Source organism: Stomoxys calcitrans, chromosome 3 (assembly GCF_963082655.1).
Source record: "Stomoxys calcitrans chromosome 3, idStoCalc2.1, whole genome shotgun sequence".
Classification (NCBI taxonomy): Eukaryota; Metazoa; Arthropoda; class Insecta; order Diptera; family Muscidae; genus Stomoxys; species Stomoxys calcitrans.
Genome location: NC_081554.1, coordinates 178,746,894 through 178,771,065, shown reverse-complemented (window position 1 = coordinate 178,771,065; position 24,172 = coordinate 178,746,894). Strand labels below are relative to the sequence as shown.

Sequence of the window (24,172 nt, the reverse complement as noted above, 5' to 3'; positions counted from 1 at the left end):
AGAGCCTCATATAACTTATTGTCCTAAATTTCAGCAAAATCGAATAATAAATGTGTCTTTTATGGGCCCAAGATCCTAAATCGGAGGATCGGTCTATATGGCAGCTATATCTAAATCTGGACTTATCTGAGCCAAATTGACGAAGGATGTTGAAGGGCCTAAGACAACTCACTGTCCCAAATTTCAACAAAATCGGATAGTAAAAGTGGCTTGTATGGGCCCAAAACCTTAAGTCGAGAAATCGGTCTATATGGCAGCTATATCCAAATCTGAACCGATCTAAGCCAAATTGACGTAGGATGTCGAAAGGCCTAAAACAACTCACTGTCCCGAATTTCAGCAAAATCGAATAATAAATGTGGCTTTAATGGGTCTAAGACACTAAATCGGAGGATCGGTCTATATGGCAGCTATATCCAAATCTGGACCGATCTAGACCAAATCGACATTGGATGTCGAAGGGCCTCATATAACTCACTGTCCCGAATTTCAGCAAAATCGAATAATAAATGTGGCTTTTATGGGGCCAAGACCCTAAATCGAAGTATCGGTCTATATGGCAGCTATATCCAAATCTGAACCGATCTGGACCAAATCGACATAGGATGTCGAAGGGCCCAACACAACTCACTGTTCCAAATTTGAGCGAAATCGGAAAATAAATGAGCCTTTTATGGGTTCAAAACCTTAAATCGAGAAATCGGTCTATATGGCAGCTATATCCAAATCTGAACCGATCTAAGCCAAATTGACGAAGGATGTCGAAGGGCTTAAGACAACTCACTGTCCCGAATTTCAGCAAAATCGAATAATAAATGTGGCTTTTATGGGCCTAAGATCCTAAATCGGAGGATCGGTCTATATGGCAGCTATATCTAAATCTGCACCGCTCTGGGCCAAATTTACAAAAGATGTCGAAGGGCCTCGTATAACTCACAGTCCCAACTTTCAGCAAAATCGGATAATAAATGTGGCTTTTATGGGGCCAAGACCCTAAATCGAAGGATCGGTCTATATGGCAGCTATATCCAAATCTGAACCGATCTGGACCAAATCGACATAGGATGTCGAAGGGCCCAACACAACTCACTGTTCCAAATTTGAGCGAAATCGGAAAATAAATGAGCCTTTTATGGGTTCAAAACCTTAAATCGAGAGATCGGTCTATATGGCAGCTATATCCAAATCTGAACCGATCTAAGCCAAATTGACGAAGGATGTCGAAGGGCCTCATATAACCCTCTGTCCCAAATATCAGCAAAATCGGATAATAAATGTGGTTTTAATGGGCCTAAGTCCCTAAATCGGAGGATCGGTCTATATGGCAGCTATATCCAAATCTGATCCGATCTGGGCCATATTGAAGAGGGATGTCTAAGGGCCTAACACAACTCCCTGTCCCAAATATCAGCAAAATCGGATAATAAATGTGGCTTTTATGGGCCTAAGATCCTAAATCAGAGGATCCGTCTATATGGCAGCTATATCCAAATCTGGAACGATCTGGGCCAAATTTGAGAAAGACGTCGAAGGGCCTAAGACAACTCATTTTTCCAAATTTCAGCAAAATCGGATAATAAATGCGCCTCCTATGGGCCCAAAACCTTAAATCGAGTAATCGGTCTATATGGCAGCTATATCCAAATCTGGACCGATCTGGACCAAATCGACGAAGGATGTCGAAGGGCCTAATGGCTTTTATGGGCCTAAGACCCTAAATCGGCGGATCGGTCTATATGGCAGCTATATCCAAATCTAGACCGATCTGGACCAAATCGACGTAGGATGTCGAAGGGCTCAACACAACTCACTGTCCCAAATTTCAGCAAAATCGGATAATAAATGTGGCTTTTATGGGCCCAAAACCCTAAATCGGAGCATTGGTCTATATGGCAGCTATATCCAAATTTGGACCAATCCCGGCCAAATTGACGAAGGATGTCGAAGGGCCTAAGACAACTCACTGTCCCAAATTTCAGCAAAATCGGGTAATATATGTGGCTTGTATGGGCCTAAGACCCTAAATCGGCGGATCGGTCTATATGGGGGCTATATCAAAATATAGTCCGAAATAGTCCATCTTCGAACTTAACCTGCTTTTGGACCAAAAAAGAATCTGTGCAAAGTTTCAGCTCAATATCTCTATTTTTGAAGACTGATTTCAACAGACAGACGGACAGACGGATGGCCATGGCTAGATCGTCTTAGATTTTTACGCTGATCAAAAAATGGGGCAGAAATGGATATTTCGATGTGTTGCAAACGGAAGGACAAAATGAATATACCCCCATGCTTCGGTGGTGGGTATAAATATCAACACTTAAAGAGGTATAAGACTCAATACGTCAGCCATTTTGAAACGCCGGTCATACTACTGACGACCCTAGACATCAAGAGTGCCCTTCCAATGGACTCAGGTGGGCAGATGTATTACAAGTTCTAGAAACAATATTGGATGCCACCGTGGCGCAGAGATTACTATGTCCGCCTGTGACGCCGAACGCCTGGGTTCAAATACCGGCATGGCCCTCGGAAAAAGCGGTGTTTAACCCCTTACTGTATGCTGTATGCATTTGTGTGGTATCCTGCCATGTTAAAACTTCTCTATTTAGTGGTGTCTTTATGCGGCACGCCGTTTGGACTCGGCATAAAAAAGGAGGCTCTTATCATTGCTCTTAAACTTTAATCGGACTGCACACATTGATGTGAAATAAGTATCCCCTGTTCCTTAATGTAATGTAAATTTAGTGTTTAGTAGGAACAATCTTGAATATACCTTGAATGAGGACTAAATAAGGCTACTTGAAAGATCAGACACCGATCTACGATACAACCCAGGGCTTAGAAAGAATGCAAGTCACCTTATAAGCCGTACAAGAATCTATATTCTGAAGATAGAAATGGCTGGCAATATCTACTTTGTGGAGTCTTCTGACAATATCGCTGCAATAATTAAAGGCGATGAACAGAGAAGGGGCCCAATGTAAACTACGCCAAACTATGAGCCGCTTAGGTTAGGCTGAGAAGAGGGTGGAGGTATTAATCATGTCCCTTAATGGAATGTTCATGGGCAAATCTGCATACCAGTAATACCTTCAAGTATGTTTTGAGTTGCTTCCATTGTTACACACCTGCAGGTTGAAGTTCCTTTCATTGTTCCATACCCCAGGGTATGCTTTAAGTTTCACTCATCCTAAAACTATGCAGTGCTTCTTGTTATTTTAACCCCAAGTAAATGTGCATGATCAAAATGTTTTCATTACACTCATATAACCTCATCATAACCTTGAAATGTATGACATTTTCCTCTTTCCATTATCCTATTGCCAAAAAAATTAGTATACCCACATTAATTTGTATCCCCACCCTAAAAGTATGCCATGAATTATTAACAGATCCCTTCACATAACGAATTTGAGTGTTTGATATATATGTCTACCATTTTTCTTCTCACACATAGGTATGTAAGTGAAAAAGTGAGCTTTTATGGCACAACATAACAATTAGCAATTAATTTCGAGCACGTTTTTTCTAGTATTTATGTATACTTTTTTTTTTTTTGGTTGGTGTTACCAACCACAAAAACAATCATTATTTATTAGTAGGTTATAAAAACGGAAAGGGAAACAGTGAAATATATAAACAGCATAAAGTGAATGTAAATAAGTTGTAAACAAATTGGGGCGGTTTTCTAGCTGTAATCAAAGAAAATGAAAGGAATAGAATAATTAGTTGGGGATTGCATTAAAAAAAGTTGCCAAAGGGATGCCCTTGGGATGTTTTTGTTTTTAGGTCTCCTTTATGATTAATAATGACAAAGGTATTGGGTTTTAATATCTTCTTTGTCTCATTATATGAAGAGTTTCATAAGCTTACTGAATATTCAGAAGGAAAAGAAAATAAATATTATTGAAAAAGCATGAAATTGAAAGGAAGATTAAACTGGCGCCCAACGTGATGGTACTAAGAAAAATGTACCACACACTGCTGCAATAATAAGAAAAGGTATATAAGCTTATTAAACGTTGTAGGATCGTTGTAGTAGGACGGAAAAGGAGTAAATGTTGAAAGAGATGTAAAATGAAAGGAATATTAAACTGGCGCCCAACGTGGGGTGCTGCTACATGGCATGAATTTGTTTGATTGAGTTTTTCCAATACCATATCCATGGTTATATACAAATAAGGGTTGGTTTGGATAGTATTTGATTCAGGTCACGAGCAATCTTACGAGGGTTGCCTTTTATATTTTGGAGTTAGAGAACAAAAACAGATATTAATCATCGAAAATCGCTCTATTGTTTTTCAAAACATTCCCCATTAAGATCTATACACATTTGAATGAACCAATTGTCGAAGCACTTTCGCCACTCTGATTGAGGCTTTAAAACATGCATTCTGAACGAACGCATGAACCGCTTCTTCAGGTGCCGAAAAATGCTGACCCCTCATTTTACTTTTTTACGTACGAGAATAAAAAAAAGTCATTCGGTGCCAAGTCAGGACTATACGGCGGATGACTCATCAAATCGATGTTTTGAGTTCTCAAAAATACAGTTGTTTTAGCCGATGTAAGGGAGCTTGCATTGTCGTGGCGAAGAGTGATCCATCTTCGTCGGTTGGTTTTCCTGATTTCTTGGAAGATAACTGGCAAAAAAATGGTTATGTACCACACAGAATTGACTGTTCTGCGTTGTTCAAGGGGAACGATTGCGATGCGACATGTCCAGTTTTTCCGAAAAAAACAGGCGATCATTTGCTTGGAAGTACTTCGTGTGCGAGCAATATTTGTTGGAATTGGGTCACTTTGAAACACCCACACAGTCGATTGCTATTCACTTTCTGGCTCATACGTGTAAATCCACGATTCATCATCTGTCACGGTGTTATAGACGTATATCGAAGCACGGGGCGTATTTTTGGAGCATTTCTTTCGACCTATCGACAAGAGCCTTTTTTTGAGTGCTTGACAAATTTTTTGACGGTCAATGTTCATGCAATATTGGTGGTCTCACTAATGCCTAAGGTTGTCTTTATCTCACGATAGGCCATATTAAGATCTTGCAATATAAGTTGGCGCTCAACATCAATGGTTTTTGGAACAATAATTGATTTTAGACGACCTTCACGAAATTCTTCTAGGAGTCAACTATGACCACGATAAACACTAGTCCTTGATGGAGCTTCATTGTCAAAAATTGCATTAAGTTCATCGATGCACTGTTGTTGAGTTGATCCACGTCGAAAGTTGTAAAAAATAATCGATCGAAAATGTTTATGGTTCAATTCCATTTTTTGTGCGGGATGAATCTTTACAGTAACTGTAAACAGCACAAATAGCGCTCGTATGTAAAAAAGTTCCGAGTACGTATAACCTCAAAAATATCGAGCTTTACGATAAATCTGTCAGTTGCCAGATTGCAACAGAAGGGTTGTCCAATACTGAAATATAAAATGCAACCCTCGTATACAAGTCACAGTTTTAGCGAAATTGGGTAGTAAATCGGCGAATCTTAATACAACAAATGCGGCTTATATGGGCTTAAGACCCTAAAACGACAGATCGGTCTATATGACAGGTATATTTAAATATGATCCGATCTGGATCATATTTAAATTTAAAGCCGGTTTTATTTTCTTAGTTCGTTGAATTTGGACACAGTGAGTTGCATTGAGCTTCGAGTCGGTCGACCCGAATATGGTCCATTGAAAAGGCTTAGAGTTTTATGGCGATCAAAAATATGCCATGTAGGGTCGAAAATGTATTTTTTGATGTGTTGCAAATGGAATGACTAAGTGGATATACCCCCTATCCAATGGTGGTGGGTATAAAAAAAATTCTCTAAATTAGCTAAGTGATTATTACGAAGGAAAGAAATGGTAGATTAACTAGCGCCCAACGTAATATACTGGTAAGATTAACTGGCGCCCAACGTGGTGTTCTGCTTAGTTAAAGGATTTCGTTTCATTGAGTAATAATTGAAAGAACAGTTTAACTGGCGCCCAACGTGGGGTGATGGATAGTTACAGAATCCCGTTCTATTGAATAATAATTGAAAGGGCAGTTTTTTTGGCGCCCAACTTGGTGTACTGCTTAGTGATATGATTCCGTTGCATTCAGTAATAGTTGAAAGAACAGTTTCACTGGCGCCCAACATGGTGTGATGTGTAGTTACAGAATACCGTTCTACTGAATAACAAATGAAAGGGCAGTTTAATTGGCGCCCCATGCGGTGCATTGCGTAGTTATAAGATTCCGTTTCATTTAGTTATAATTGAAAGAACAGTGTAACTGGCGCCCATCATAGTGTGCTGGATAATTACAGAATCCCGTTCTATTGAATATTAATTCAGTAAAAATTGAAAGAACTGTTTAACTGGCGCCCTACATGGTGTGATGGATAGTTATAGGATTCCGTTTCATTGAGTAAAAATCGAAAGAACTGTTGCACTGGCGCCCAACGTGGTGTGATGGATAGATACAGAATTCCGTTCTATTGAATAATAATTGAAGGGGCATCTTAATTGGCGCCCAAAGTGGTGTTCTGATTAGTACTAGGATTCCGTTGCATTGAGTAATAATTAAAAGAGCAGTTTAATTGGCGCCCAATGTGGTGTGCTGGATAATTATAGGATTCCGTTTCATTGAATAATACATGGAAGAATAGTTTAACTCACGCCCAACGTGGTGTGCTGGATAGTTACAGAATGCCGTTCTATTGAAAAATAATTGAAAGGGCAGTTTATTTGGCGCCCAACGTGGTGTTCAGGATAATTATAGGATTCCGTTTCATTGAATAATACATTGAAGAATAGTTTAACTCTCGACCAACGTGGTGTGCTGAATATTGAAAAATAATAGAAATAGCTGTTTAATTGGCGCCCAACGTGGTGTGCTGTTTAATTATATTGGGTTGCCCAAAAAGTAATTGCGGATTTTTCATATAGTCGGCGTTGACAAATTTTTTCAACGGCTTGTGACTCTGTAATTGCATTCTTTCTTCTGTTAGTTATCAACTGTTACTTTTAGCTTGCTTTAGAAAAAAAGTGTAAAAAAAGTATATTTGATTAAAGTTCATTCTAAGCTTTATTGAAAATGCATTTACTTTCTTTTAAAAAATCCGCAATTACTTTTTGGGCAATCCAATATATAATATCATTTAGTTGAATAACAATTGAAAGATCAGTTTAACTGGCACCCAACGTGGTGTGCTGCTTAGTTATATGATTCCATTTAATTGAATAATTATTGAAAGTTGAGTTTAACTGGCGCCCAACGTTGTTTGCTGCTTAGCTTTCCATTTAATGAAACTTTTCCATTATTCTTGTAATAGAATTGGGTTCGCATGATGAGTTCATATTCTTTTCTATTCTATTGCAACCTCCACCATAGGATGTGGTTATATATCATCATTCCGATTGTAACACATAGAAATATTGTTCTGAGACCCAACAAAGTATATATATCTTGATCCTATCGACATACTGAGTCCACTTGACCATGTCCGTCCATCTGTCTGTCTGTCGAAAGCACACTTACTTTCGAAGGATTAAAATTAAGCTAAGATTGTAAATGGACCGTGTCCTTCCATGTTTTGTTGTGACTTTCAATAGCTGTGCTTAGAATGATCCAAATCAGTTCATTATCTCATATAGCTGCCAATAGCTGTGAATAGAATGGTCCACACTGGTTCATTACCTAATATAATCGGTTCATTACCATATAACCCGACTTCGAATCTTGACTTCTTAAGCCTCCAGAGGTCGCAATCTGGATTTAGTTGAAATTTTGCATGCGGTGTTCTGTTGCGACTTCCAATAACTATGCCAAGAAAGGTCCAAATCGGTTCAGAATCTGATATAGGTGCTATACAAACAGATCTCGGATCTTGACTTCTTGAGCCTCTAGAGTTTGAAATTCTTAACTGAGTTGGATAAAATTTTGCTTGAGATATTTTGTTGTGACTTTCAATAGCAGTGCCAAGATTGGTCTAATCGGTTCATAGTCAGATATAGCTGCCATATAAACCGGTCTCGGATCTTGACCAAAACAAAATTTATTAAAAAATCTATTAACTTACAAAACCCCGAAATTTTACATTTTTAAACTGGCGCCCAACGTGTGGCACTTCTTAAAAACAGCATTAATCCGCAAAAGTTAAAATGAGTTATTATTGTTTTGCCTTCCCAATAATTGTTATTTTATACTAAAGATTTACACTTAAATTTTCGCTAAAAATGGCGCCCAACGTGCAGCACTTTTCAAAAACAGCAATAAACAGTTAAACTTTAACTCAATCACTTTTCTTTTACCCTCATTATAATTCTAATTGAATATTTTCAGCTTCGCAGCTTCATTTCCCTAAAACTGGCGCCCAACGTGTATCACTTATAAGAAACAGCAGTAACCATCAAAAATTTAAGTGAATCACTTTTGGGTTTTCCCTCATTATAACACTAATTCAATATTTACAGCTACTATTTCCTAATCTCTGGGGACTTGTTACTGTTTTTCCCTCCAAATTTTCCATAATCATTGTCTTGTGGGCCAAAAAGTTAGCCCACGCAAAGTTCGAGAAAAATCAAAATTCCAAAGCAGACGTTAGTTACCTGCAAGGTAAATGAGTTTAAAACCACCACAATTTGCTGTTGCCACTGTAGCTATCAACAACAATAAGCCACAACGTCAACACCGAAGAACCCAGCCCAAACCACAAAATGTTGCTGGAGAAGGCGGCAAATCGTAGTTGCTAGTTGCCACTTGTAAATGAAATTTGCCTGCTGATTATCATTTGAGTGGGACATACACAAACCAAATCAACAAGTTTATGAAACAAAGCAACACTACGGCAAACGTCTTAGCCGAATGATTGCAGGGCAAACATTGCGAAGAGGCCTCAACAAGCTTGAATGGCAGGGATAAGCGCAAAAGTAAGGCACATGGTAATAAAAAACCATTTGAGGCAACACTTTCAAAGGATTTTTTTTTTTTTTTTTGAATAAAAGTTTTTATTAAAATAAAAAAAGTTGTATAATTTACTGATTTATTTTTCTGCAAAATACTTCCCCCTAGAAAGTTAACCAAGAAACCGGCTTTGAGGTTATATTGGAGTTTATATCACTGATGACGGTTGCATCAGTACCTGTTGCAAGTGCAATAACGAGATGATGATGATGCAGCTACTGCCGTTGGAGCTTTTACCACTTGCACTTGCATTAGAAACTCGTTAGCCTGAAGAAGTATGGAATCAAGAGCAACAAACGTTTAACTGGTTATTCCGTCTTTTTTTTTTCTTGTTCAGCACATAAGGAAAAGAGAGAGGGTGGAGAGCAAGTCGGCAATGGCAACACTATAAACTTGATATGATATGGCAAGAGTTGTATGTACAGGACAGAGTTGCCATATAAGCATTTTTATTATTAGCGAACAGTACGCTAATCAATGGATCATGACTCAAAGATGAATCCGCCAGTTCTGCGATTCACATGTTGCAGCCAACGCGTAAATGGCCTTTTATGAATACAAATTAAGAAGCCAAGGATTTCAAGCAGCTACCTTACCCCAGGCAACAGTATCGAGCTGTTCCAGAAGTTGATGAGGTCCAAATCAATGCAAGACTTAAAGGTGACTTTTATCACGCGCGAGTGCTTGAACAAAACGAACCAACGACTCAAGAGAAAGGAGAATGTGTTGAAAAATAGCGGAAGCGAAAATCGCTTTGTATCGATACAAATTGAGAAGTTTACGATTCCTTACTCCAAGTGACAACACCGAGCTCTTCTTGGAGAAACCAGATGATATTGAAGACCTAAGAAAACTTAAAGGTGGAGTGGAGAATGCGAACCATGGATACAAGAAAGGAAAATAAGGAGATGCGCACGCGTCTTGGTATTGTCACCCCTTCACCATGCATCTTAGATACAGCCGCAAACTGGTTAAAAGACTCATAACACCTAGAGTAGATGAAGCCATCAGAGTCGCAGTAGATCTCTCCCAGAGACCACTAAGGATGTCATCCCGGGAAATCAACAACATGGAGCGCTTAAAGAGCTAATAGACAAGCTAATGATACATCACGCAACTGATATCATTGCTCCCACTCTATTTTTGGTCTGCAACTTCGGTTGCTAGCCGCTTCACCCGCAACCCTTAGGCACATCGAGAGCATCATCCACCAAACCAATTCAGGCCAGAATGACGAAAGGATTAAGTGCCTTCTTCTCGCAATTGCGCGGCAGTGACACAAAAGGTAATCGACTGTCTCCAACTCCACCTTGCCATTGCACACCCTGCAGAAGTTCGGTTTTTCCTGAGTCCAGAGCGCCCTCAAAGAGCTAATGTTGCAATCACCAGCCAAAACTCCTATCAACAGTCTGAGGTGACATTCCCTTTCTCTAAATACTCGGACAAGGCGCTTTGCCACCCTACAACCCACAGCACTTGACCATGCAACATTTACCCAACCAAAAAGCTCCTCATACAGGGAATTGTGTACGGATTCCATTGTACGAAGTCCATTGTTGGCCAGCTTGTCATCCGACTCTGTTCCTGGTACCCCTTGATAGCCAGGGACCCTGCAGAACCTGACGGTCCTTCCCTTCTCCTCGCAATAATGCGGCAGTAACACAAAAGGTGATCGACTGATTGCAACGCCTCCGCGTCATTGCACACCCTACAGAAGTTCGACTCTTTCTGAGTCCAGAGCGTCTTCAAAGAGCTAATGTTGTAATCTCCAGCCAAAACTCCTATCAACAGTCTGAGGTCATGCTTCTCCAGTCTCAGTATAGGTGGCATTTCCTTTCGCTAAATACTCGGACAAGGCGCTTTGCCACCCTGAAACTCACAGCACTTGACCGTGCCTCATTCATCCAACCAAAGAGCACATACAGAGAAATGTTCACGGATTCCATTGTACGCACTCCTTTCTTGGCCAGCCTGTAGTCCGACTCTATCCCTGGTACCCCTTCATGGCCAGGGACACTGCAGAGCCTGACGGCCCTTCCCTTCTCCTCGCAATTATGCGGCAGTAACACAAAAGGTGCTCGACTGCATGCAACCCCTCCGCGTCATTGCACACCCTACAGAAATTCGCTTCTTCCAGAGTCCAGCGCGACATCAAAGAACTAATGTTGCAATCTCCAGCCAAAACTCATATCAACAGTCTGAGGTCAAACTTTCGCTTAATACTCGGGCAAGGGATTTTGCCAACCTACAACCCACAGCACTTGACCATGCCTCATTCACCCAACCAAAAAGCTCATACAGGGAAACGTGTACGGATTCCATTGTACGAGGTCCATTCTTGGCCAGCTTGTCGTCCGACCTTGACCCTGATACACCTCGATGGCCAGGGGCCCTCATATTAGCATATCGCAAGATTTCGTAAGAATACCTCTTCTTAGTATTTGCTGGAGTGAAGGCCATTGATCTCTTCGCAATGGAGCGAAATTTTTAGACCTGAGAATAGACCGCAAGTTTTGAAATAATAGCCCGTTTGTCGATGTCGAACGGTTGATTTTCGTTCGCCTGGGCTTCTTTTTCCGATCTATATTCCTCTATATAGACGGTTTTTGGCATTTATATTTCACGAGTTATCAGCTCTTTTGAGTTTGATGAAGCTGTTTATACATCGAAATTCCTCTCTTTTTGCTCGAATCGTAGTTCAAACAAACTCTTGAGTGACGCGTAAAATTCGTTTCGAAATGAAGAAACAGGCTACAAGTTTCGAATTCTACTCTCAAGTACCTTTCGTTTGAATCCCATATTGTCCCCATCGACCTACATGCCCGTTGTGGGTAGTTTTTGGGGTGGGGTGGGCACCCCGACACTTGAGGACAAATTCTTATATCGCATTCGTACTCTACTCTCAAATACCTTTCATTTCATACCCATATTGTCCCAATCGGTGAACATGCCCGTTTGGCTGGGTTTTCGGGTAGGACGTCCCCCACGGCTTTTAGACCCCAGTTAAGTTGTATAACAATTCTGTGTTTTTGGGTTACCATTAGGGTGGGCATAAAAAGTTTCATTTAAACGATCCAAAAATTTTTGAGATCTGGCATTTTTAAAAATTGTGGTTAGGGGGAGGGTCCGCCTCCCCCGGGGGTTTCACAAAATAAAGTACCCTATTTTCTTCGGGGGCCAAACTCTACCATTTCTGAAAATTATTTGAAAATCTGTTCACTATTGAGTCTACTCGAAAAATAAACAAATTAACAAAGCGGAAAACCTTCATTATATCCACCACCACAGTATGGGGGTATAGTAGTTTAGTCATTCCGTTTGTAATACCGAATAGTTCGCGTCTAAGACCCCATAAACTGGGATCTTAGACGCGATCGCCTCGACGTTTTGAGTCGATCAAGACATGTCCGTTCGTCTGTCGAAATCACGATAGCGGTCGAACGCGTAAAGATAACCGCTCGAAATTTTGCAGAGATACTTCTTAATGATGTAGATCGTTGGGGATTGCAAATGGGCCATATCGGTTCAGATTTAGATATAGCTCCCATATGAACCGATCTCCCGATTTGACTATTTGAACCCCTGGAAGCCGCAATTTTTTTCCGATTTGGCTGAAATTTTGCACGTCTTTCAACAATTGTGTCAAGTACGGTCCAAATCGGTTTATAGCTTGATATAGCTTCCATATAACCCGATATCCCGATTTGACTTCTTGAGCCCTTACAAGCCTCAATTTTTATCCGATTTGGTTGAAATTTTGCATGTAGTGTTTTGTTACGATTTTCAACAAATGTGTCAAGTACGGTCCAAATCGGGCTATAGCTTGATATAGCTCCCTTATAAACCGATCTCCCGATTTGACTTCTAGAGCCCCTGGAAGCCACAATTTTTGTTCGATTTGGCTAAAATTTTTCATGTAGTATTTTGTTACGACTTTCAACAACTGGCCAAAGTACGGCCTAAATCGGTTTATAACCTGATATAGCTCCCTTATAAACCGATCTCCCGATTTGACTTCCTGAGCCCCTGGAAGCCACAATTTTTGTTCGATTGGGCTGAAATTTTGCACATAGCGTTTTGTTATGACTTCCAACAACTGGGCTAAGTAAGGCCTAAATCGGTTTATAACCTGATATAGCTCCCATATAAACCGATCTCCCGATTTGACTTCTTTAGCCCTTGGAAGCCGCAATTTTTGCCAGATTTGGCTGAAATTTTGCACATAGCGTTTTGTTATGACTTCCAACAACTGGGCTAAGTAAGGCCTAAATCGTTTTATAACATGATATAGCTCCCATATAAACCGAACTCCCAATTTGACTTCTTGAGCCCTTACAAGCCTCAGTTTTTGTCCGATTTGGCTGAAATTTTCCATGTTGTGTTTCGTTATGACTTCCAACAACTTTGCCAAGTACCTCCAAAATCAGTCTTTCGCCTGATATAGCTCCTATGAAAACCGGTCTCTCAATCATCCTTGTTCGGTTCCCAGAAGCTTTAATTTTTGCTGGTTTGATAGAAGTTTGGTATGTAGAATAAAATTATGCCCTACACTATGAACCCACCATGGTGGTGGGTTCCCAATATTCGACCCAGCCGAACTTAGCCCGCTTTTACCTGTTATTATTTTTCCAAAAATATAAATAAATATAAAGAAAAGTGGCATCTCTACCTTAAAGTGGAAAGAAGGCCTTGTGCCAACCACCATTTGTCGTTAGCGGCATCCACAACAACTAAATCCCAATTTTCATAGCCATTGTGGACATTTTTGTACAACTCCATTCCCCCTTTGAACGTCCTTCAGGCTTGGCTAAAGACCTTTACACGACCATTTATTCCCTTCACCAAACTCATGTTACTTCAACAATCCAAACAGTGAAGAGTAGAAATGCATTCTTTTGCCTCGAACTGGCTTTGGTCATTGTTACCCATCCTCTCTGACCATGCTATTCGTACCACAGCGCAGCAACGCAGTTAAGAACAATGGTTTAAAAGTTGACTGCCATTTGCCAGTCAGCAACCGGGGGCTGCTGACTGGCCTCCAAAGCTAAATGTTGGCTTTTTTTCCACAAACTGCTTGAAAAACCTACAATGCAGTGAGTTAAACTGGTTTTCTTGGTTATTGGAAATGTGGAAGACAAAAGTAATGAAAGAAAAAATACAGAAATATTTTTTTTACACAATACTTTTTATCTACTATGGTTCTCTGGTGTATGTTGAAGTTTAAGTTAGTTGTTAAATTCAGATATAAGTTTGGTGTTTCTTTTCCCTAGAGAAAGAGAGAGGAACGAACAGTGGGCAGACTTCTCTCATATCAATGAGTGATGTCCGATGCAAGTTTAGACGCAAAAGTAAGTGACCTCCTATTTAAAGAAGAGTTCAAATAACGTGCCACAATGAAACACCACTTTATAGAGAGGTTTTACAAGGTTTAAATCTGTTCAATAAGACTCCAGCATTAAGTAGATCGAATTGGTGTTGCTACTAGATTTTTGCTGTAGGGAATCTAACAACAACTTATATTTAGCACATTATGCAATTTAATTACCTATCTTTGCTTAATTTTGTTCATGACATAAGACCCCAAGACAAAGCATCAACAAAGTCTCAATCTTCACTCTACGTTTTGCAGTTCGCAAAATATTAAACTCCTCTCTTAAGCCCCCAAACCCCCTTTTAGCCATCTCGCTCAGTCTTATTCTCTCTCTCTCTCTCTCACTCACTCTCTAATACCACCATTTATAAGTGCTATAAGAAAGAAATCTGTAATTACCCAGTTAGTCACCGTCATCGTCATTACCGATTGTTTATTTATTTACTCGCATTTCATTCGTTACCTGCACTTGTTTTACTGTTTTACACTGCACTTTAAAACAAAAACAACAACAACAACAACAATGGCATCAAAGCCATAGACAGCTCCACACTCCCCAATGACTAATACAATGAAAAGTTTACTCAACTGACGATTGTAACAATAAATATAGCAACAACAGTAGATACTACGTCAGCAGCAACTGTAAAGGCCCCTTAAAGTATAAAAAAAGAGTAAATTACGCTCATCGTCTTGTCAATCTCCGTATGTTTGAAATGTTTGTTCTCATCACACTCTGACAGCCTGCATTCAACAGTCAGAGTACGAATGCATTGGTAGTTTGTTAAAGCATAAAAAGGCAATGAGGAGTAGTGTAAAAGTAGTTGACGCAACATAACAAAATTCCAAATGTGTTAATGAGAACTTTGACTTGAAATTGCAAGGCTTCCAAGTACACACAGGCACATCTGTGGCGGCTATACCTTTAAGCTTTTGAGAGCGGTTGCTATTGCTACTGCTTGTTGTGTTGATGTTGCTGCTGTGTAGACAATTCGTTTGGAAGTGTTGTAATTAACTTGTAGCCTTAAATAGAAGAAAACAACCGCCACAAAAGGAGAAGAAAAACATCGACATCAGTCATTACGAAAAAAATCGATACACGAAATCGATAAACAAGAAAGGGATTAATAAAAAAAGATAGGGAGAGGGCACAACAAATAAATTTTCCTAAGGCAACTAAATTTTCCTAAGGAAAAAATACAACAACTAAATTTTTCTAAGGGCAAAATAACAACAACTACATTTTCCTAAGGGCAAGTATGCAACAACTACCCTTTAATTGGGGAAAGGGTACTAAAACCACAATTTCCTTGGGGAAAGAGTGCTAAAACTACAATTTCCTTGGTAAAATAGTATTAAAACCACCTTTCCTTGGGGAAAGGGTACTAAAACTACCCTTTCCCTGGGGAAGGTCACTAAAACTGCCCTTTCCTTGGGAAAGGGGTACTAAAACTAACCTTTCTTAGAGGATAGGTTTCCTTGGGAAAAGTTTACTACAACTACTTTTTCCTACCAAACTACCCTTTCCTTGAGGAAGGGGTACTAAAACTCTTTCCTCTCTCTTTCCTTGAGGAAAGGGTACTAAAACTACTCTTTCTTTGGGGAAATGGTTCTAAAACCAACCTTTCTTGGGGAGAGAGTACTAAAACTACCCTTTCCTTGGGGAAAGGGAACTAAAACTAATCTTTCTTGGCGAAAGGGTACTTAAACTACCCTTTTCATAGGGAAAGGTCGCTTAAACTACCCTTTCCTTGGGAAAAGGGTACCATAACTACCATTTCTATGTGGAAAGGGTACTAAAACTACCTTCATCTTGGGGAAAGGGTAATAAAAGTTCCCTTTCCTTAAGGAAAGGGCACTAAAACGACATGTTCTTTGAGGAAAGGGTACTAAATCATCTTTCCTTGGGGAAAGGGTACCAAAACTAACCTTTCCTAGCGAAAAGGGTACTAAAACTACACTTTTCTTGGGGAAAGTTTGCTAAAATTAATCTTTTCTTGGGGAAAGGGTACTAAAACTACACTTTGCTTGGGAAATGAATGTTGGAACTAAGCTTTCCATGGGAAAAAGGCACTAAAACTAGACTTTATTTGGAAAAAGGGTACTAAAACTACCCTTTCTTTTGGGAAAGGGTAGCAAAACTACCCTTAACTTGGGTAAAGGGTACTAAAACTACCCTTTCTTTTGGGAAAGGGTAGCAAAACTACCCTTAACTTGGGTAAAGGGTACTAAAACTACCCTTTCCTTGGGGAAGGAACCAAAAGCTACCTTTTACTTGGGGTAAGGGTACTAAGACTACCTTTTCACTAGGGATAGGGCACTAAAACTGTCCTTTCCTTGCAGAAAGGGTACTAAAACTATCCTTTCCTTGGGAAAAGGATACTAAAACTACCTCATCCTTTGGGAAAGGGTACTAAAACTACTCTTTTTTTGGGAACAGATCACTAAAACTACCCTTTCCATGAGGAAAGGGTACCAAAACTACCCTTTCCTTGAGGAACTATCATTTTCATGGGAAAAGGTTAATAAAATTAATTTTTCCTTGGGGAAGGGGTACTAAAATAAACCTTTCCTTGGAGAAGGGATACTAAAACCAAGCTTTCCTTGGAGAAAGGGTACTTAAACTACACTTTCTTTCGGAAAGGGTACTAAAACTTACCTTTCCTTGGAGAAAAAGTACTAAAACTACCCTTTCCTTGGAGAAAGGGTACTGCAACTTCCCTTTCCTTGGGAAAAAGGTACTAGAGCTACCCTTCCCTTGGGAAAAGAGTCCTTAAACTGCCCTTTTCCTAGGGAAAGGGCACTAAAACTACCCTTTCCTTTTGGAAAGGGTAATAAAACTACCCTTTCCTTGGGAAAAGGGTACTAAAGCTACCCTTCCCGTGGGAAAAGAGTACTAAAACTGCCCTTTTCCTAAGGATAGGGCACTAAAACTACCCTTTCCTTTTGGAAAGGGTAATAAAACTACCCTTTCCTTGGGAAAAGGTTAATAAAATTAATTTTTTCTTGGGGAAAGGGTACGAAAACTAGTTTCCTTGGGGAAAGGGTACTTAAACTACCCTAAACTGCCTAATTGAAGTGCTAAAAAAAGGGTTAATAACCACCGCTGAAAAATGTTTCAGATATTCTCGCCAGAATTCGAACCCAGGCTGAAAGCATCATAGGCAGATACACTAACCTTTGCGATACAATGGCCCGATTGCTTAGGGAAACGATACTTAAACACGCCTTTCTTTTGGGAAAGGGTGTTAAAATTGGTCTTCTCTTTGGGGAACGGTACTAAAACAAGTCTTTCAGTTGGGAAATGGTTCTAAAACTTAGCCTTTCCTTTGAAATAAAGGACTAACGGTAGACGTCATTTCAAAGAGTGGACTCTGGGCCAAATTGGTTTGTTTCTGCCACTACGGTCATGAAACGGCACCTTCCTCTTTGGCGACATTTTCAGAAGTTCCGCAATACGTGTTCCTATAGGGTCCCTGCTCGGGCGCCATTAAAGTATGATTGACACGGCCTTCTTCATTTTGGAGTCTTTTCCTTAATGAAAATTTGGACATCCATCGGAGCTCCCTCGTTGGCAGCAGGTTAGAAATTTCCGCAATGCGTATAGTGTCAGGTCCCTGCACGGGCGCCATTCATTTGTGAGTAACTCTATTTACTACGTCCCAGAGAGTCCCCACTTTAATAATGACTAGGTCGTTTTACAGGACAGGAATATTTAAGCTCCTTGTCATGGGAAGGTTTGACAGAAAGAGCTTGGCAGCTTGTTCTCCTGGACAAGGTGGTGTGGTCACGATGTCCAAGGTATAAAACAGCACTTGAACAGGGACTTCTTTTGTAGAATTCTCAAAAAATAGTCCTTAATACACCTTGTGTTGGTGATATCTGAATACGATTTCAAAGCAATGTTGACTGCCGGCTACGTACCATGTTGAGAGTCAGGCGGCACTGACTGGCGATGCTGAGTCCGTTCTATCGGAGATTGTCAAATGGCCAGCTGTTTTTTTCCGAAGCTTGTACATAAAAGCTAGGAGCGGTTACGGCCTATGCAAGGAACTGACAGGACCTCAGATCCTCCGCTCATTAGGGGTTAATAGAAAATATTTTTGCCGACTATCTTGTAAGGAATGGTTCTGGGATTTTCTGGATCCAAGTTACGGAATTGGAATACCCATAACTGTGGTAATATTTTGACAGGATTAAGGCTTTCTACAATGACTACCCGATGTGGCCATGGGCTTTAAATGTGGATGCAGGTTGTTCAAGGCATGCTTTTGCGGAGATTGGGGTGTTTTATTGATAGGCTGAGCAAAACTGATATCAGGGTAAATGACTAGCCAATGCAAAGTTAGATCCCTTACAAACTTCTGTCATGCTCTCTTACTACGAAATACTTTAAAAACCCCTACATCTAACAAATCTTCCACGAGTTATTTTTAAATGCGCAGTGTTAAGTGTTGCTATTTTATCTACTTTTGTTTTGCTTTCATTTTTGCTAAAACCATGCTAAAACAAACATTGATAAAAACATACTGAAAACCACAATGGAAGGCACTGCAAATGGAGTACAATGACATGAATACCTATGGTGCTTTTCTGCATTTAATTAAACTAAATACATAAATGACCATTTTAGGGGAACACCGATTGGATTTAGATACGCAAACACACATTTACCTAAACTCACAGTCCGACACACTCTCACACAGAGCACTAAAACCCAAAAACCTTCACCGGCGTCCATTACAAACCCATCATGACTCAAGAGAATGACCTAAAAAATAACAGCCGCAGAAGGTAAAAATTCTTTATACGGCATAGGAATTGAACTTCAGTTAACAATAAAATATTTTTGTGTGTAAAGTAGCTTTCATTTTCCATTCCATTTTATTTTACTTTGGGGAATTTTGCTTGGTGTGGAATTCCATTGAAAGCCACACAAAAGCTCCAATACATCTCTCTTTCTGGCCGAATAGCATTTAAATGCATTTTCCATTTTTTTTATTTGGAGGCGCAACAGCACCAAAGGTGGTAGGAAGGTATGTAGGTAGCCGGCATGATGATTATGATTGTGGTCAGGTGGTGGGTGGGGGGAAAAAAGAACCCAAAAACAGAACTGAAATACGAAGAGGGGTTAAAAGAGTGGGGAAAATAGTAGATTCCAAAAAATTTACCAATTCTTTGAATTATCAACCTATTGGTTGATAAAAGAGCAGGTATCAACCTGTTGTTCCTTAGCCCGGGTAAAAATGTAAGGGAAAAGCCCTAGTCAAGGAAACTGACTCTGACAGTTGTTGACTAAAGCCAATTGTTGGAATCGAACCCACAACCCAAGCTTTGATAAACTAACACATGATCAAATCAGTTAACTAAGGGCTTAAGGAGAAGTACATACCAAGGTTAGGTTAGATTGAAAGGCACGCGGCATGAAAAACCTCAACCGCTAGCTGCTTCCCTAGAAGACCTCAGGTCCATTGTATTCGACTTAGGAGAAAAATGTAAGGGTACAGTAAGTGTTCCACCAAAGTGCAGCGAAAAAGAGAAGGAAAGTAAACGATAGGAGGCAAATGGACCCGAGAAGAACCTTCATTAGTGAGAATTTACTCCACTTAGCAATCCATACCTCACTAGCTCGTCAGACGCTTCAAAGTCTGTCACTACTTTAGGACCCTAGACCCTGCAAAGTCTGAAAGCCTTGCTCATGATTCGGAGACGTTCTTTGCAACTCAAAACCAGCCTCGACTACATATCGCTTGATACCATAATCTTTGGTGACACTTGACTGTCCATTTATATGGCTATAGTCCGAACTGAAATCGTTACCATCACTGTCTGTCACTACTTTATGACCCTAGACTCTGCAAGGTCTAAAAGCCTTGCTCAAGATTCGAAGATGTTCTTTTCGACCCAAAACCAGCCCTGACTACATGTGGCTTGATACCATAGTCTTTAATAACACTTTACTGTCCACTTATATGGCTAAAGTCCGATTAGCCAAATTATACAGTTATTGTAAATTCAATAGTATTCTAAACAGTCCTTGGCAACTCTCCCTACGTTGGGCGCCAATTGAATAACTACCGAAATAACGTTTCAACTCCAAATCTTTGGCCTAGTCATGTTCTAGGAAGCTCTTATCCTCGAAAATTAGTTCGGTATTACTGTAAATAATTTAGTGAGCTACTTCCACGTTGGGCGCCAGTCAAGAGAAATTTTCAATTTCAGAAGTTATAGTTTTTTTTTCAGATTTCAGATTATACAGTTTTGTTTTTGTAAATTCAAACAGTATTCTAAACGGCCCTTTTCAACTCTCTCTACGTTGGGCGCCAATTGAATATCTAATGAAATAATGTTTCAACGCTAAATCTTCGGCCTAGTCCCGTTCTAGGAAGTTCTTATCATCGAAAATTATTTCGGTATTAATGTACATAATTTAGTTAGTTGCTTCTACGTTGGGCGCCAGTTATGAGGGACTTTCCATTTCAGAAGTTATAAATGGCTAACTAACAACTAACAAAATTATGTATAATACTATAATACATAATTTTGTTAGTTACTTCCTGGCGTTGGGCGCCAGTCATGAGGGATTTTCCATCTCAGAAATTATAGTTCGGTACCGATAAGTTAAGCATATTGAAAGGAAAGGAAACAGAATGACACTCAGATTATATATTGTAGTTTTGTAAATTCAAATCGTATTTTAAATGATCCTTGCCAACTCTCCCTACGTTGGGCGCCAATTGAATACCTAACGAGTCTGCGTTTAAACTATTAATCTTCGGCCGAGTTCAGCTCTAAGAAGCTCTTATCCTCAAAAATTATTTCGGTATTAATGTACATAATTTGTTTAGTTACTTCTACGTTGGGCGCCAGTTATGCGGGATTTTCCATTTCAGAAGTTATAAATGGCTATCGGTTAGTTAAGCAAATTGAAAGGTAAGGAAACAGAATGACCTTCAGATTATACAGTTTTTGTAAATTCAAACGTTTTTCTAAACGGCCTATGTCAACTCTTCCTACGTTGGGCGCCAATTGAATGTCTAACGAAATTACATTTCAACTCTAAATCTTCGGCCTAGCTCAATTCTGGGAAGCTTTTATTCTCAAAAATTATTTGGGTATTATTGTACATAATTTAGTGAGTTACTTCCACGTTGGGCGCCAGTCAAGAGGAATTCTCAGTAGTTATAGTTTGGCATCGGTTAGTTAAGCATATTGAAAGGAAAGGAAACAGAATGACCTTCAGATTACTAAGTTATTTAACTTCAAATAGTATTCTATTCTTGTCAACTCTCCCTACGTTGGGCGCCATTTGAATATCAAACGAAATTATATTCTAAAACTCTAAATCTTTGGCCGAATTCAGTTCTGGGAAGCTATATCTTCGAAAAATAATTCGGCTTTATTGTACATAATTTAGTTAGTTACTTCTACGTTGGGCGCCAGTCATGAGGATTTTAATTTTTTAAGATCTCATTTCCACATTGTGCCATTGGCCGCATGGCGGCTCGCTTGGGAATACCGCACAATAATTTCTACTGGAGTTGTCTTGATTAAGATGAGGAGGAGACTATCGAGCACTTAATCTCTTTATATCTGGGTCTGCTGCGAAGCAGGCTTTCCTTTCTGTGGAAGCGATTCTTCTGCGATCTTTGTGATTTTGCGAACGCATCTCCGGAAGGTCTCCAGAGATTTGGGTACGGAACGGGATGGTTCATATTAGGGGTGCCATAAGAACTGGCGAAGGTACATACATGCTTGCGTGTGGGATAGGGGTTTCAATCCCCCGCTCTCTTTCTCCACTCTTCTTGTTTCTTTTATTCGTGTATAAACTCTGGATATAGTCCGAGTTCTCACATCATTTTATACCCACCACCACAGGATGGGGGGTATACTAATCTAGTCATTCTGTTAGCAACACCTCGAATATTGATCTAGGACCCCATAAAGTATACATATTCTTGATCTCTCGAAATTCTGATTCGAACTAGCCATATGCGTCCGTCCGTCTGTCGAAATTTCGATGGCGGTCGAACGGGTAGAGCTAACCGCTAGATATTATGCACAGATACTTTATATTGATGTAGGTCGTTGGGGATTGCAAATGGGCAATATCGGTTCAGATTTGGATATAGCTCCCATATAAACCGATCTCCTGATTTGATTTCTAAAGCCCTTACAAGCCGTAATTTTCATCCGATTTGGCTGAAATTTTGCACATTGTGTTCTGTAATGACTTCCAATAACGGAGCCAAATACAGTCCAAATCGGTCTATAACCTGATATAGCTCTTATATAAACCGATCTCCCGATATGATTTCTGAGCCCATGGAAGCCACAATTTTTGTTCGATTGGGCTGAAATTTTGCACATAGTGTTCTGTAATGACTTACAACAACTGTGTCGAGTATGGCCATATAAACAAATCTTGGGTCTTGACTTCTTGAGCCACTAGAGGGCGCAATTCCTATCCGATTTGGCTGAGATTTTGTACATATCGTTTTGGTATGACATCCAACAACTGTGCCGAGTAAGGTATAAATCAGGCCATAACCTGATATAACTGCCATATAAACCGATCTTAGGTCTTGGCTTATTGAGACACTAGAGGGCGCAATTCCTATCCGATTTGGCTGAAATTTTGCACATATCGTTTTGGTATGATATCCAACAACTGTGCCGAGTATGGTCTAAATCAGTCCATAACATTATATAGCTGCCATTGGGTCCTGACTTCTTGAGCTTCTAGAGGGCGCAATTCTTATTCTGAAATTTTGCATGACGTATTTTCTACTGACTTCCAATATCTGTGCCAAATATGGTCTAAATCGGCCTATAACCTGATATAGCTGCCATATAAACCGATCTAGGATCTTGACTTCTTTAGCCTCTAGAGGGCGCAATTATTATTTGATTTAGCTGAAAGTTTGCATAACGGACCATAACTTGATATAACTCCACTAACATAGCAATTTTTTTTATGCTTTGTTTGCCGTGATACCGTGAAAAGAACTCGACAAATCCGATCCATGGTGGAGGGTATATAGGATTCGGTGCGGCCGAACTTAGCACACTGTTACTTGTTCTTTCTAGGGAATCACAGTGGACCAAACTGACTTTGAAGTGAACTCACCTATAGTGGGCGACCCATTCAACCTAACCTCACCTTTGGTCTAGAGCTGGCAAACTATCGATAAACCCAACATTCGATATTTCTAATAATAAATATCGATACTATCGTTAATTTCTTATCACCTATATTTCAAACCAAAATCAGAAGTGAAAATCAGGAGATTGATTCAGTGTAGGTTCCGATGGTATCGATTGGAAAAATATTAATCGATATTCAGACAAATAATAAAATATCGATAGCCTTGATGTGTCATTGATATTTTGCCAGCTTTACATTGGTCTGGTCACCCTGTTGATAACAATGTCCATTATTTTTTGCCCCTGCCTCGTATTGTGATCCTAGTAATCACCTATATTTCAAACCAAAATGAGAAGTAAAAATCAGGTGATTGATTCAGTGTAGGGTCGTTTGTTTTTTATTCAATTTTGCAAAAAAATTAACTTTACCAATGGTATCGATAGGAAAAATATCTATCGATATTCAGACAAATAATAAAATATCGATAGTGTCATTGATATTTTGCCAACTGTACATTGGTCTGGCAACCCTGGGCATTATTATCAATGCCCACTATTTTTTATCCCTGCCTCGTATTGTGATCTAAGTAAAACTCTACATTAACATAAAGTTGATGGTGTTATTGCTGTTATTGTTAATGTCGAACCAAAGAAATTCCAATGAATTTTAAAAACTTGTTTCCAGTTTTT

The 24,172-nt window shown here is 39.6% G+C and overlaps 1 protein-coding gene across 3 annotated transcripts in view; it reads right to left on the bottom strand.

Annotated features, from left to right (window-relative positions):
- The window catches only part of LOC106085071 (protein numb), a 139,316-nt gene that overhangs the window by 47,123 nt on the left and 68,021 nt on the right, over positions 1 to 24,172 (bottom strand). The gene's annotated exons all lie outside the window — the stretch shown is intronic.